This window comes from Enhydra lutris, unplaced genomic scaffold, assembly GCF_002288905.1.
Source record: "Enhydra lutris kenyoni isolate GAN:26980312 unplaced genomic scaffold, ASM228890v2 scaffoldscaffold72, whole genome shotgun sequence".
Taxonomy (NCBI): domain Eukaryota; kingdom Metazoa; phylum Chordata; class Mammalia; order Carnivora; family Mustelidae; genus Enhydra; species Enhydra lutris.
In genome coordinates, this window is record NW_019154156.1 from 1,783,486 (window position 1) to 1,797,147 (window position 13,662).

Consider the following 13,662-nt stretch of genomic DNA (forward strand, 5'->3'; position numbering starts at 1 on the left):
AAGGGTTTGCCCCAGAAAAGAAAATAATTACCGTACAGATTCTCCTGCAGCCCCAAACTCCAGTGCCTTTCAATAGTATATTAAGTTAAAAATACCTGTTTGGAGGGTAGAGATCCTAAAAAGACTATTCCTGGAAGCTAGAAGGATATCACACAAAAGGAAGATATATATTATTATCTAGTATAATTCTTACAACAAGCAGGGACTCCTGTGATTAGTCAACTATACTCTGCCACTCCCTGTTAAATAGTAAAAGACATATGGCCAATTCCTTGTTATTCGGAGTCTAATGATCAGGTTTATGGATCATACATATTCTTCATCACCCTCTGTAAATTTAACATATTCTGTGGATAGCTGACAATAGGTACACAATGAGGAAAGAGAGAAATGTGGAGGAGAGCAGGTTGTTGAAAAGCAAGAAGGTGAAACTGAAAGTGAAAATGAATAAGCATGGATTAATTCTTGAAAAAGAACTTTAATAATGATTGGGAAATTAAGTTAAATGGGACTTCTGCAAAACTTATGGATTCTAGTCAACAGTGTATCCTAGAGAAAGAAAGAGAGATGAGAGGCGATGTGACAAGTGTGCAATGTAACAGTGGGAAATGCTTGGGATATTGTTCCAAGAATTTGGGGCACTGAATTAAAAGAAATCTGAAACTTTTGGTTCTAATACAAAATAAAAAGCAGGGTAAAGCAGAGTAAAAAATATACTCCTACATCATGATGCACTTGGAAGTCATTAGCCCTCGAGTATATATCATGATAATAAAAAGATATTTCAGAAAGCTTGTGATGGAAAAGAACCTTCAGTGGTGTATGGTCTGAGTCAAGTTAAATGGTCACTTCCCAGCTGCAGAGGGAGGCTGTTTGTTTTTCAGATCTGCGATTGCTGATTTTTCTCATGCTCTCAGCAAAAGATCTCTTACAGTGTCTTTACTTCAAGAAAGGCCAAAGCTTTTTATATACATGAGCACATTCACTCCCCGTTTATTTCTGAGCTGGACAGGTATTGTTACCATCACTATAAACACAGGGCAAAAAGATGCAAAAGGGCCGGATGAGAGGGTCCTAGGAGTGCCCTGTACTAGTCTAATGAGGCACACCTCGTCCTCTCGGAGTTGGAGCCTCAGGAATAGGAACACATTTTAATATAGCCCAAAGCAGTTCAGACGGCCCTAGAAACTCAATAGGAGTTTAAAAAGGAGAAGGAGGGATGGAAGGAGGAAAGGAAGGAGGTAGGGAAGTGGAAGGAAGGAAGGAGAAAGGGAAGGAGGAAGGAAGGAGGAGGAGGAAGGAAGGAAGGAAAAGAAAAGGAAGAGAAAAAAAGAAGTTGAACACTGAGCTCAACAATTCAGAAAGATCTTTGGCCCAGCTTGCTTCCACAATGAGAAAATATTTAGCATTGTCAAATGCTACTCCAGACTTAGTCTTTAAAAAAAAAAAAAAAAAAATCAAGTCTTCCTGGAGACAAGGGAACCAACTAAAAATTTACTTATCAAATGTTTTTAATCTGATTATTTAAATCAGAGTATGAAAACTGAAGTCATACTTTCTACTCAGGAGATCTGCCTTAGAAATAGAAGTACTTGTTGGTCCTGCACCTCAAGTTCACGTCCTTACACACTAATGTCCAAGTCCACCATCACCCTGGCTCTGCCAGGAGAGTAAAAGAAATGACCTCTTTTTTTCGTATGTAAAGTTAAAAGTTGAATAATCTTATAGCACCTATGTTATTAAAATGGAATTTTATGTAGTTTGAAAGCTACAGTGTTACAAAAATGATGGTGAGCAGAACAGACTTCAGCACTGCGAGTGGAAACCCACAATGTGGAAGGATCTCCTGAGCCAAGAGAGCAGTGATTCTGCTGGGACAGATCAGAGTATCTGCAGAGGGAAAATCCCCTAGCTGGGGACCACAGCAGGATCCTATCCATCATATCACATGTTCGTTCAGAGAACTGAAACTCTTGGAGCATTTTTGGCAGCAGGGAGAACTTCGAGCATCCTAATGCTTTTACAAGGCTGGATTTTTCTTTTCTCCCCCATGTGCTTCCAGATTTCATAACATGAGAAACATAGGAGCAAAAGTTAAAATGCTTTAATGGTCCCCATAGGCTATTTAAATAAACACTGTGATTGCGATTTAGACAATCTGGAGTCCATTCAATATTAAATCCCCACCCTAAACTACAGCTACTACACAAATAGGGAATTCATGCTATACTCCACATGGCCATTTACTACTGCGAGGATTGCCCCTCGACGATCACGGGGCGGAGCTAGCCAGGCCCAAGATGACACCAGTTAAATCTGTCAACAACCGGACAGAGAGCTCCACTGAGCAAACACACTGATCCCTCTCACACAGCCCGCCTTTGTCCTGACTTCGCTACAACTCCACTAATCTCCTACTATCTTCAGCAGTGCAAGCAGAAACTTCTCTTGCAACCAGCTGTAACAAAAGATGCCTTTATTTATTTTCACACACTGTATGTATATATTTACGCTGTCCCTTCCGCTCCTGCCCCCGCCATTTCCACCCCTTCCTACAGACCCAATCCTAAATAAAGCTTGATTGAAGTAAATCATAAGTGGTTCTTCATCTCAGAGAAATACATGAAGAAAGTGGCAATAGGACTGATCAGGTTCCTTTGACCAAGCCCTTGTAAAAATAATATCCCATAATGTATGGCTTTGTGTGCACCAGGGCAAAGAGTAGATTCAAGAATGAGGCAGGCAATAAATATCCTAAAATATGGTGTGCCAAATTGAAACAATTGGGTGGTGAAATATGTCAAACCCCTGAGTGTTCCTCCAACTGCTCTCAGACATTGGGAGGTTCCTGGGATCAGGGTACCCTTTTTCATTTTTATGAACTGTTGAAAAAATACTGGATTGGAGTAATATTGTAGTTATGGCATTTGAAAATTATTATTAGTATTATTATTAATTGATATTTCTTCTGGTTATAGTATTTATGTTTAATAGTATTTATGTTTAGGGAAGAAAAACAATTTTTTAGGCAAAATTTGTTCACAAAAAGGAAAAATCTTAATTCTACAGCTCTAAGAATTTTTTGACCCACGTATCCATCTATATAATCACTCCCAGATTAAGATAGAGCATATTTCTGTCACCCCAAATGGTTTATTCGTGCCCCTTTCCAGATGATTCTGTACCAGAGGTGACCTCCATAGATGAATTTTCCCTAGAACAAAACTAGGTTAGTTTGCCTAATCACTGTAGGTTAGATTTTTCCAGAAACAAACCTTTTTAAGCCTCAGATGTCAAACATTATACTGCACGTTTTCTGTATATTACCTCACTTTAAACCCGTTTAATCCTGTAGTACAAGAGACAGGCATTTCTGTCCCAAGTTTCTAATAGAGAGGATAAGTAACTTGTTCAACATAAAATTGCATCTGAAAATCTGAATTTATTATATTCAAATAATCAGCTAGGCTATATATATACTATATAGACCATTAAATACAATCCCCAATTAATGTTTAAAAATTAAATGCATCGCATGATAACAGTGTTAATAACAGTATTAATCCCATCCTCTCTGGCAGGCACTGAGCTAAAGTCTTGATTGCATTGCCTCATTTAAACCTCATAGCAACCCTGTAAGGCGAATGTTGCCATCTCCATTTTGCAAATGTAGCAAAAAGGTGAAAATATTTGCCCATGTTTAAATAGTAAGTGGATTCAAATCTTGTACTTTCTGGCTCACCGTTGTTGGTTCATAATAACTGCTCAATAAACATGTGCTGAAACACTGAATTAAATGATGAATTAAAATGCTTGAGGGAAAGTAGGCTATGTTTTTGAAAATGTTAAGCAAAGTTGTTCATCATTATGGGATGACATTAACAGGAAAAAAATTAAGAAATTGAAAGTTAGAGAATCTTAGATATTACTTGGTCTCTTCCCTTCATTTTGGAGATAAGTAAACTGAAGCACAAAATGACCTGTTCAGTAGCGTAGAGTCACATAATGTTGACTGTCATTGAAAATCAGGTTTCCCGAGCCCTGTTGCAGTATTAGCTTTGTTCTATTTCTATGGTTCTGAATCAAACATACTGCATGGGTTCCGAATAAGTTTATAACTGAATTTGTTAAGTTTATCAACACTTCAAAATAGTTGTGACAATTATTCTGTAATGTGTTACGAGGAGAATTGGAAAAGCAAGGCAACATAGAACAAGGTTACTTTCCTAGAGATGCTTAAATATTTCATTGTCACAAGAAGAATTAACCTTATGAGACAGTAAATATTACTAAATGTGTGCTCCTGGAAAAAACAACAACAACAGCAACAACAGCAACAACAAAAACAACCACCAGATTAGCCCTATAAAAGACTAGATGATAAAGTAGATCATTAAACAGAATCAAACACCACAAATTATGGAACAGATAATACCTACAGTGAAAGTCAGGAAAGGATGAGATTAGTGTTGGAAGCAAATATCAAGGAATTTAAGACTGGTGTAGAAGTTATCACAGGCTCACAGGTTTGAGAAGAGAAATCATCCAATGCAAACCCCTCATCTTATACAAGAGGAAGTGTGTTCAGGGAGATGACAGTCTTTGCCCATGGCCATGAATCTGTGGCCACAGCCACTCATTTCCAGTCTAGGATTCTGCCCATGAGCACCATTTAACCAACTTCTCCATAATCTATTGAGAGGGAAAACTTTCTCCACATCCAACACAATATAATAAGTTCAACATTAATGAGTGTTTCATATGCCTTGAAAGATACCTATAAAAATATTACTTAGCAGTATATTGACCTGATTGCTCCAATTTTTAATGTATTGTAACTGGATTTTGGCATTTAGTACATACTAATTTCTTAAAGATAATTAAAGGAACAAGGTAAGTCACAGAAAATCCATCTTCCAACTCATTCACTATCCTAAAACATATAGCTAAAAGAAGATTAAAAATGGAAAACACATTTTTACAAAACTGCTTTTTTCTGGAATCTTATGATGGAATATGCTTTTGCTCCCCATTTAAAATTGTCATTGGTGCACAAATGATTTCATCCTGTGAACCCATGAGGAATGCAACCACATGCAAACCTTCCAGCTGTTGTTCATCAAGAATTGTAATATTTATTCTGGAAGAAGCAAACAACAGATGCATTTGGAGAATGTGAGTTCACCTGGTTCCTATAGCATATGAGCTCAAATTCAATTTGCTAGTCAATAAACATCTTGTAAAAGAGCAACAACCTCCAAAAAAAATCTAAAATAAAAAATTAAAAAGCACCAGGTTCTGCAAATTTAAATTTTAGAGTCCGTGTACAATCTTGATTTTAATCCTTATCTTCCATACCACTCCCATTTATACTGTAATTATTCAGTAACTGTTGGTGATATTTTCCTGGGAACATATTTTTTCTATCTATTTCAATAGCTATCATGCTTCTTTCTTTAAAAATGGCATCTTCATTTTCTGGGACAATAACTTACAGTTGGTTTAAAGATGACATGAAATGTATTTTCAGTGTTCTTTCCTGATTTACAGCCATTTTCAATAAAACTGCCAACCAGGCATGAGAATCCATGAAAACACTTCAGGGTCCCTGAAGGACCATCTATCACTTTCAAATGAACATTTGTATTAGAAACCAGAATTTTTCAATAGTGATTCAAATTTAGACCTTTTACCTAGCAAGTACTCCAATTACACACTTCTGATACCTTCTAAAAGGAAAATAAATAAATAAAAAAAAATACAATGATTTTAAACAGTTGTACAAAACCAGGTAAAAAGAATAGACAATTTTTATTTATTTATTGCTTCTCTTCTTTTGTTCCCAGTTTTTGGCTATCTGATAGGTAATATACTAAAGAATAAACAAGCATAGAGAAAAAGTGAAATGTCTATCAGATGATTTCTTGATAAACTTCTGATAAAATTTTAGTGGTCTCATAAGTTATCTTTTTTGGATGATGTATAAATTTCATTTTTTAAAACTAATCAGTCCTATGGGGTGCCTGGGTGGCTCCCTGGGTTAAAGCCTCTGTCTTTGGCTCAGGTCATGATCTCAGGGTCCTGGGATCGAGCCCCATATCAGGCTCTCTGCTCAGCAGAGAGCCTGCTTCCTCCTCTCTCTCTGCCTGCCTCTCTGCCTACTTGTGATCTTTGTTTGTCAAATAAATAAATAAAATCTTAACAAAAACAAAAACGAATCGGTCCCTTTTGCCATATCTTTTAAAGAATGAGCCAATTAAAAACGTCATTAACATGGAAAATTAAAAGCAACCTTAAGTCTTAAATCTGTGAGACTTGAATTTAGTTTATTGGAAATTAAACTCAGAATATCTGACATTGAATAACTGATAATTCACAGTCAAAATATGTTCATCTTTGTTTCTATCAATGTTCAATATACAGATTATTCAAATAGATTCCATTCCATCAATATTTACGGAATACAGAAAACCTTTCTAGAATTCAGGGTCTAAGAAGAAGGGTGTGGGCAAGGGAGAATTGGTAACAGTGTGGGATGAAGCAATGAGAACCTAATCCAGGGTGATGGACTGTTTCATCCTGCCAAATTCTCAGTGTAGACTATGCACCTTTCAAAAACGAACAAACAAACAAATGAAGAAACTTAGGCAAAGGAAAACAGGGTGAGAGCCTGAACTTGGAGAGCCAGATTACCTGGCTCCAAGCTTGGATCTGCTACTCAACAATAAGCAAGTAACACAACTTTTCTGTAACTTGGTTTCTTCATCCAGTAGTATAGAGTTCGCTAAGTATAAAATAAGTTAATATACATAAAACACTTAATACTGTGCCTCATGGAGAGTAAGTATGATCTATATACATGCTTGCTATTATTATCTTTTTTTTTTTTAATGAAGTATAGTTGACACACAATGTTACAGTAGTTTCAGGTATACAACGTAGAATGATTTGACAAATCTATATGACAATTCTGTATGTTCACCATTAAGTGTAGTTACCACCTGTCACCATACAATGCTAACAATGCCATTAACTATAATCCCTTTTGCTATACCTTTCATCACTGTGACTTATTTACTCCATAACTGGAAGTCTGTACCTCCCACTCCTCTTTACCCATTTTGCCCATTCCCCACCCCCACTCCACTCTGACAATCTATATGAATAATCTGTCTTTTTGTTTAATAGTACTATGGACCTGGTTTCTCTTCCTTCTTAAAGAAGATAACACTTGGAGGCTAGAAACTATGTCTTACGTTTTTATGTTGTCACCAATCTCTAACACAGTCTTATTGTCTAGGAGCTATTTATATGGTATATTGGCATACAAATGACAGTAGTAATGGAAGAACAAGGATAGAAAAATTGTCCAAACACTTAAGAAAGATTTGTTCAGCCTAAAGGGGGGTTAGGGTTGGGGGGAAAAAAAGAAAAGAAAGAAAGAAATTAACAACTTCCAAGTGGAAGCATTCTAGAACAGAAAAATAGTAGGATAAGTTAACTTGACAGTCAGAATTTCTTCTAATTGAGAGAGAGACAAAGCTGGGCTTGGATAGTCTTCTGGATTATATATTCTCTTATGTATATGTTGTACATATATACTCATTCCTGCAATAAAAATATTTTTTCTACCCTCAGGAAGACCAACCTGACAGTACATTGCTGTAAAAAAGATGCACTACGAAAATGAATGGAAAGATCTCTAAGAAGATGACCACATTTTAAGGTCTAAGTCATAGGGAAAATCCATAGCTTCTTGGAAATGGGAGCCAAATTATTTGCTAAACAAATTTACTAAACTATACTAGCTATCTATTTGTTCCAAGAGAATTTCTCCCATAGAACTTGAAGTTATCTGGTAGAGTGGATATCCTGACAATATTAACAAACAGTAGAACTCATTACATTATATTGATATTTTTATCATTATCACGGATTACGGAAAGTGAAAGCTTGTTTTAATTAGAAAGATGAAAAATTTGAAAACACCTGAGTGGTCCAAGCCAAGCTTGGAGGAATGATGAAAACATTTGGTCAAACATAAAATGATAAGATTTTGACAGAGATTTTATAAGACTTTACTTGATGCACATTTTTGTGTCATTAATTTTAATAGGACATTTTAAACAAAACTAACTGAATGAAATAAAAAGTTCTATGTAGACAAAGAACAGAGTAAGTTCAACAGAACCACACTAATTCCTCCTTTTTTTTTTTTTTTTTCAAATTCACTTTTCACCTCTAAATTCACAGATATTTCCAAATAGGGATATAGATGTGTTTGACTTAGCATCAGGCCACACACAGGAATCAGTTGAATTTATTTCCTCCTCTTCTAACACTTTAGCAATGTCCACGATTTTTAAATCCTGCACTGCCACTAGGTCACAAATGATACCAAATTTAACAGATCAAATCAAACCTGTTTATTTAGATGCCAATTCTATAGAAAGATAGTAAAGGATCTCATGATCTTAAATCAGGGAAGGAAAAAAAAAAGCTACCACCTGCACTGGATAGCTACTAGCAGTGATTATAAAAATGAACTACATTAAATACGGTTAAGCATTGCTATACATTTTAGTACCTACTTGATTAATGACAAAAGCAATGACAGACAGTTGCAATATGGAATCTAATGTTTATACCCAAACAGTACATCCAGTCATAGAGCCCGCATTTACCTTACTCCCACACAAACCTGGTGTCAGGCTCATGTTTATTTCTACACAAAAAAATAAAGAATGAAATAAAGAAAAAAAAAAGAAAAAAGGCTCAATATCCAATTTGAGGAGTCCTACTTTTTTTTTTTCACATGAACAAAACTTGTACGTGTGAAAGAAAATCCCAAAGCCTTTCAAACCACACTTTTGAATTTACTTTCAACATTTCTGAAGCATTTATCACACCTCTCTCAAAACTTCTATGCCCTACTCAGAAATCTTAACTATGACTACTGCATGATATGGGCAATTTGGGTTTTGCTCTTTATATTGTTTTGCTTTTTTTTTTATCAATTCTTTAAACATTAAACGTGCTACCTTTGTGTTGATGGAGAATTCAGAAACAGGGACCGCAGGTTTTCCTTTTTATACCATGTAAGACTTAAATGGAAAATAAATAATATAGTTGTTGAACACTTCTTTCAACAGACAAGCATGTCAGTTAAAAATCCCATCCTTTCACATCAGAAGACTATGATCTAGGGGAAATGTGGTGCAGAAGGGATGGAAAAAAAGATTTAATTTGAAAAGTGGTCACCGTAAAACGGCAGACAGATACAGAGGAGATAGAGCCATAATCCAAAGCAGCCCACCTGACTTTGAGAAACTTTTTTATTATTTTAATTAAGAAAATTATACTTTCAAAGGTATGGCTGAAACCACAATTTAAAAGGAAAAAAAAAAAAAGGTTGAAATAAGCAAACCCCAAATTTGAATGTTCCTCAGCTGGAATCAAACTGAAAGAAATCACAGACTCTCATGGCTTGAGTTTTATTTGTTTGTTTGTTTGACTTTTGCTAAACTGTTTAATTCATGAATATTTTTCAAAGGAGCTTGGGAGGCCAAAATAAGATTACACTAATGCACAATGTGGTACAAAGGAAACACTCAGAATGCACAAATGCCTGCACACAAAGGCAAGATGCTGCTTCCTCCCACATACATATCAGATCTATATTAGCAAATCAAAAGAAATAAAATTAGCAAGTGGAGAGGAAGATAGAGAATAGGTGAAAATTAGACATGGATTAAGGGAGTAAGAAAAGTGGGGAGAAAGATGGCTGGAATTGGAAAAAGGAAATGGTCCTTTTCCCCCATTGCTTTCATTTAAATCCAGCTTCTAGAATGTGGGAGTATTTAGGGGGTTTTTTTGTTGTGTGTGTGTGTGTGTGTGTGTGTGTTTTTTTTTTATAGCCCTTCTCCAACATGTGTGGCAACTAGCATCTGGGTTTGGGTGGCTTATTATTATCTTTCTAAACATATAGTTTGATATTCCTTTAATTAAAATGGTGACCATCACCCAAAACAACTTTCTGGAGAAGGACCTTGTAAACCCACAAAACCCAGGCATGGGTTTGTTGAACCTGCAGGCGGTTTTGTTTAAGTGAGCATTAAAGACTTGGCAAGCCCTCTGTGCTCTCATTTTCTTATTCTCTATTATCTATCCACTTAATAATTTCAGAAACCTTAATCAGACTCTAACCAAAAAAATCCACACAGTGCTTGGGATAGAATGATAATACCATCTGTTTTCATTCTTATGTGGGTTTTTTCCAGCCATACAATCCAGCATTCTGGCTGCTTACTTTATAATGATCCTAACATTATAGGTGATTTAAAGGAAAGTCTCCTATGTCACTTGCCTCTTGCAAACATGCATAATCTTTTCAATTCACAAAAAGTCTGGAGTATGTTCATATTAATGTTGGTTGCATTTGAATTCTATAGATAAATAAGACCAACCCCAATACTTAAAAAGAGAGAGAAAGAGAAACCAAAGCTACTTCTTGCTTTTTTTGGTAATGGTTGGTAAGATGGAAAGCTCTTCTAAGAGTTTATTTCGCACGTGACTTCTCATTCTCTTAAAGTCTAGATGGCAATTTTAAAAATAAAATAGCTAAACCATTCCTAAAAATAGAACTGACTTACTGAGAACCTTTATACAATGACTTTTCAAATGCGCAGCTTTTACCGTATTCATTAAGAATTAGATTACAATATCATTATTCGAGGATAATAAATAAAGAAATGCCAGTATCCTTTCCTTTTCGTCCTGGTAACAAGTAAGAATTCAGAGCAAAGGTCAAATGCTTTTAAACTCTTTGATACAGGAAAAATTAGCCAATGATATGGAAAAATACACTCCAAATAATTCATTTTTGCAGATTTTAACAATCAATATGGAGCACCATATGATAGATATGGCTCCAACAATCTGTATCAATCATGAAGATTGGCAGTGGCAAACTACACAGACCAATTTTTGTCATGCTACCACAGTCGATTTTACAGACTATGTGTAACCAAGACTTACTCTGGTGCTTTCCCTGACACACCACACAGCCCCTTCCAAGATCTGCTTCCAACACATTCAAGGGCTTTTCTGAACCAAACCTAACTGAAAACCTTTGGAGACTGGCACACAATTCTTACGATACTCCATGTTTTCCTTCCAAAGGCTGCATCTTTAATACATTATATTGGGTTTTTCCCATCACACATTTAATGTGTGAAATTTCTAAACTCTTCCCCTTCACTTATCTAAATTGAACTTTGGCAGCCAACAGTTAACTGTTGGAGAGTTGCTTAAAAACGATCAAACCCTTTCTAGATCTGATTGCAAGAAGTATCAGTGCCAAGATAGAAATTTCAGTCTTCATCATACACAAAATCAATATGTATGCTTTGCTCTGAAAAGAAAGCCACCTTGAAAATAATTAATAAAACATCAAAGCTGCATACAACCTCAAAAATCCACATAAGACTGAAACATTTGAGGCAATTAAAAGAAATTACTAATTTATATAAGGTAGTATGTCTCTTTGAAATATATATGTATATATATATATATATATGTATATATATATATATATATACTGAAATCTCAGTTTTGGCTTCAAAATGGCAATTTAAAATCTTAACAACATATCCATAGCAATTATGAATGTTATATTAAATACATAAACTTTGAAAAACAATAAGAATAATTTGGAAATATTTAAATAATATCAAAAGCTATAGAGAACTGCAACCTACATTTTCTCACTGAAACACAATGCATAGGCATATTATTAGAATTAGAAAAAGGCATACATTTGATATTATAGCATGTATATAGATGAAATGAGACCTCCATAAAACACACAACAAAGTAAATCTCATGTGTCAGTTGCATTTTACTATCCTACAGAGTTAACTTTCACTGATTTATTCTTATATACACCTTGCTTAGTGGCAGATATTTTTAAAACAGGTTTAAAAAAAGTGACTAAGAAGCACAGTAGATGTGGAAGATGGGGAAGGGAGGCATGGTGGGACAGAGAGGGAGAGAGAATGAATCACATATTAGGGAGGTGCCTGAGAAAAGGAAAGCTTAACAGATGAGATGATGTTTCTTTTGGCTTTTGAAGATGAGCCAGTTTTCAAAGGCTTAAGATGGAAGGGTGCACATACTGGACAAGGATAAGCAGCTGCGTAAAGATGAAGATTGAAAGTTCTGTTTAGATAAGATAGAGAAGGGTCTCGTTTAGACTTTATCCAGTAGGCAACTGGAAGTCCTTAGAGGTTTTCAGTCAGGAAGATGACATAACCAGACCTGCATTTTTTAAAGATAACTGGCATCATCAATGAGATGAATGGCTCTGTAGCAAGAGACAGGAGGTGAGGAGTCTACTCAGGAGAAATCTGTGATACGACTGTGGCAGATGAGGATACCCTCCAGTAAGGTGGAAGCTTGGATGCTTGAGAGCAATTTTCTCTGTGCTCTCCGTGAGGCCCTAACCCTATATCTAATCCAGTGTATTGATTTTAAGGACCCACAAAGCTTTTTAAAACTTGAGCATTTCTAGAACATACAACTTTGCAGAGCACTTTTTTAGACATTTCTTAATCAAACCTCTCAACTTTAAAAAGGAAAGGATAACTTTTCCTCAGTACAGAAAAACTGGGAGTATGACTTTAGTGCTTCTGCATCAATGTCTTGAGAGCATCAACTGACCTACTTCTCTATTTGTTATTAATCTTTTATATATGATGATACAGCAAAAACTACAACTGTGTCTAGTTGCAAAACTGGGTCTCTCTTTCCCATTAGTTCTGCTCTGTGCAATGTCACGAGCCAGCCAAAATGATGAAAGGACATGGCATTTTTCTGAAATGAAAGGAAAAAAGTAGAATGGGTAGGAATACACTAATCGTGTCATTAGAGACCAAGAAGCTGCTTTAGAATTTATCTAGTCAAAATTTTCATTTTAAAGATGAAGAAATCTTGACCCAGCAAGAGTAAGTGATTTGTCCAAGATAAAAATCAACTTCTAAGAAGACCATAAGAAACCATGTAATTGTTGACCCAGATTTCTAAAGCTGTTTATTTTATAAATTTAATAAAATTATTAAAATATAAAATTATAGTTTACAAATTACTTTATAGCAAAGTTGTTAATAAAATTTTGGGGAAAAAAGTGTTTTCTTAAGGACCTACAAAAATGATACATATCATATTTTTTATATTTCCTAAATTAAGGAAGATGTTTGTTTTATTTGTATTTTTATTAACTGAGAGGGAAGTTATTTGTACTTATCTATAAAGTTGCATTAATAATAGCCTAATCCCGGGCGCCTGGGTGGCTCAGTGGGTTAAAGCCTCTGCCTTCAGCTCAGGTCATGATCCCAGGGTCCTGGGATGGAGCCCCACATTGGGCTCTCTGCTCAGCAGGGAGCCTGTTTCCTCCTTTCTCGCTCTGCCTGCTTCTCTGCCTACTTCTGATCTCTGTCTGTCAAATAAATAAATAAAATCTTTAAATAATAATAATAATAATAATAGCCTAATCCTGCAATGGCACTAAAACACATATAACTAATTTGAAACCATTGATTAAAATGATTATTTCTTGGGGCGCCTGGGTGGCTCAGTGGGTTAAAGCCTCTGCCTTCAGCTCAG

At 35.5% G+C, this 13,662-nt stretch overlaps 1 protein-coding gene across 1 annotated transcript in view; it reads right to left on the reverse strand.

The window, feature by feature from the left end:
- LOC111159969 (SRY-box 5) overlaps window positions 1-4,590 on the reverse strand; it is a 521,422-nt gene extending 516,832 nt beyond the window's left edge. The window contains exon 1 of the mRNA XM_022522689.1: window positions 4,525-4,590. The gene's annotated coding sequence lies outside the window, so the exon portion shown is untranslated. The remainder of the gene's footprint in view (window positions 1-4,524) is intronic.
- Between the last annotated feature and the right edge of the window lie 9,072 nt (window positions 4,591-13,662).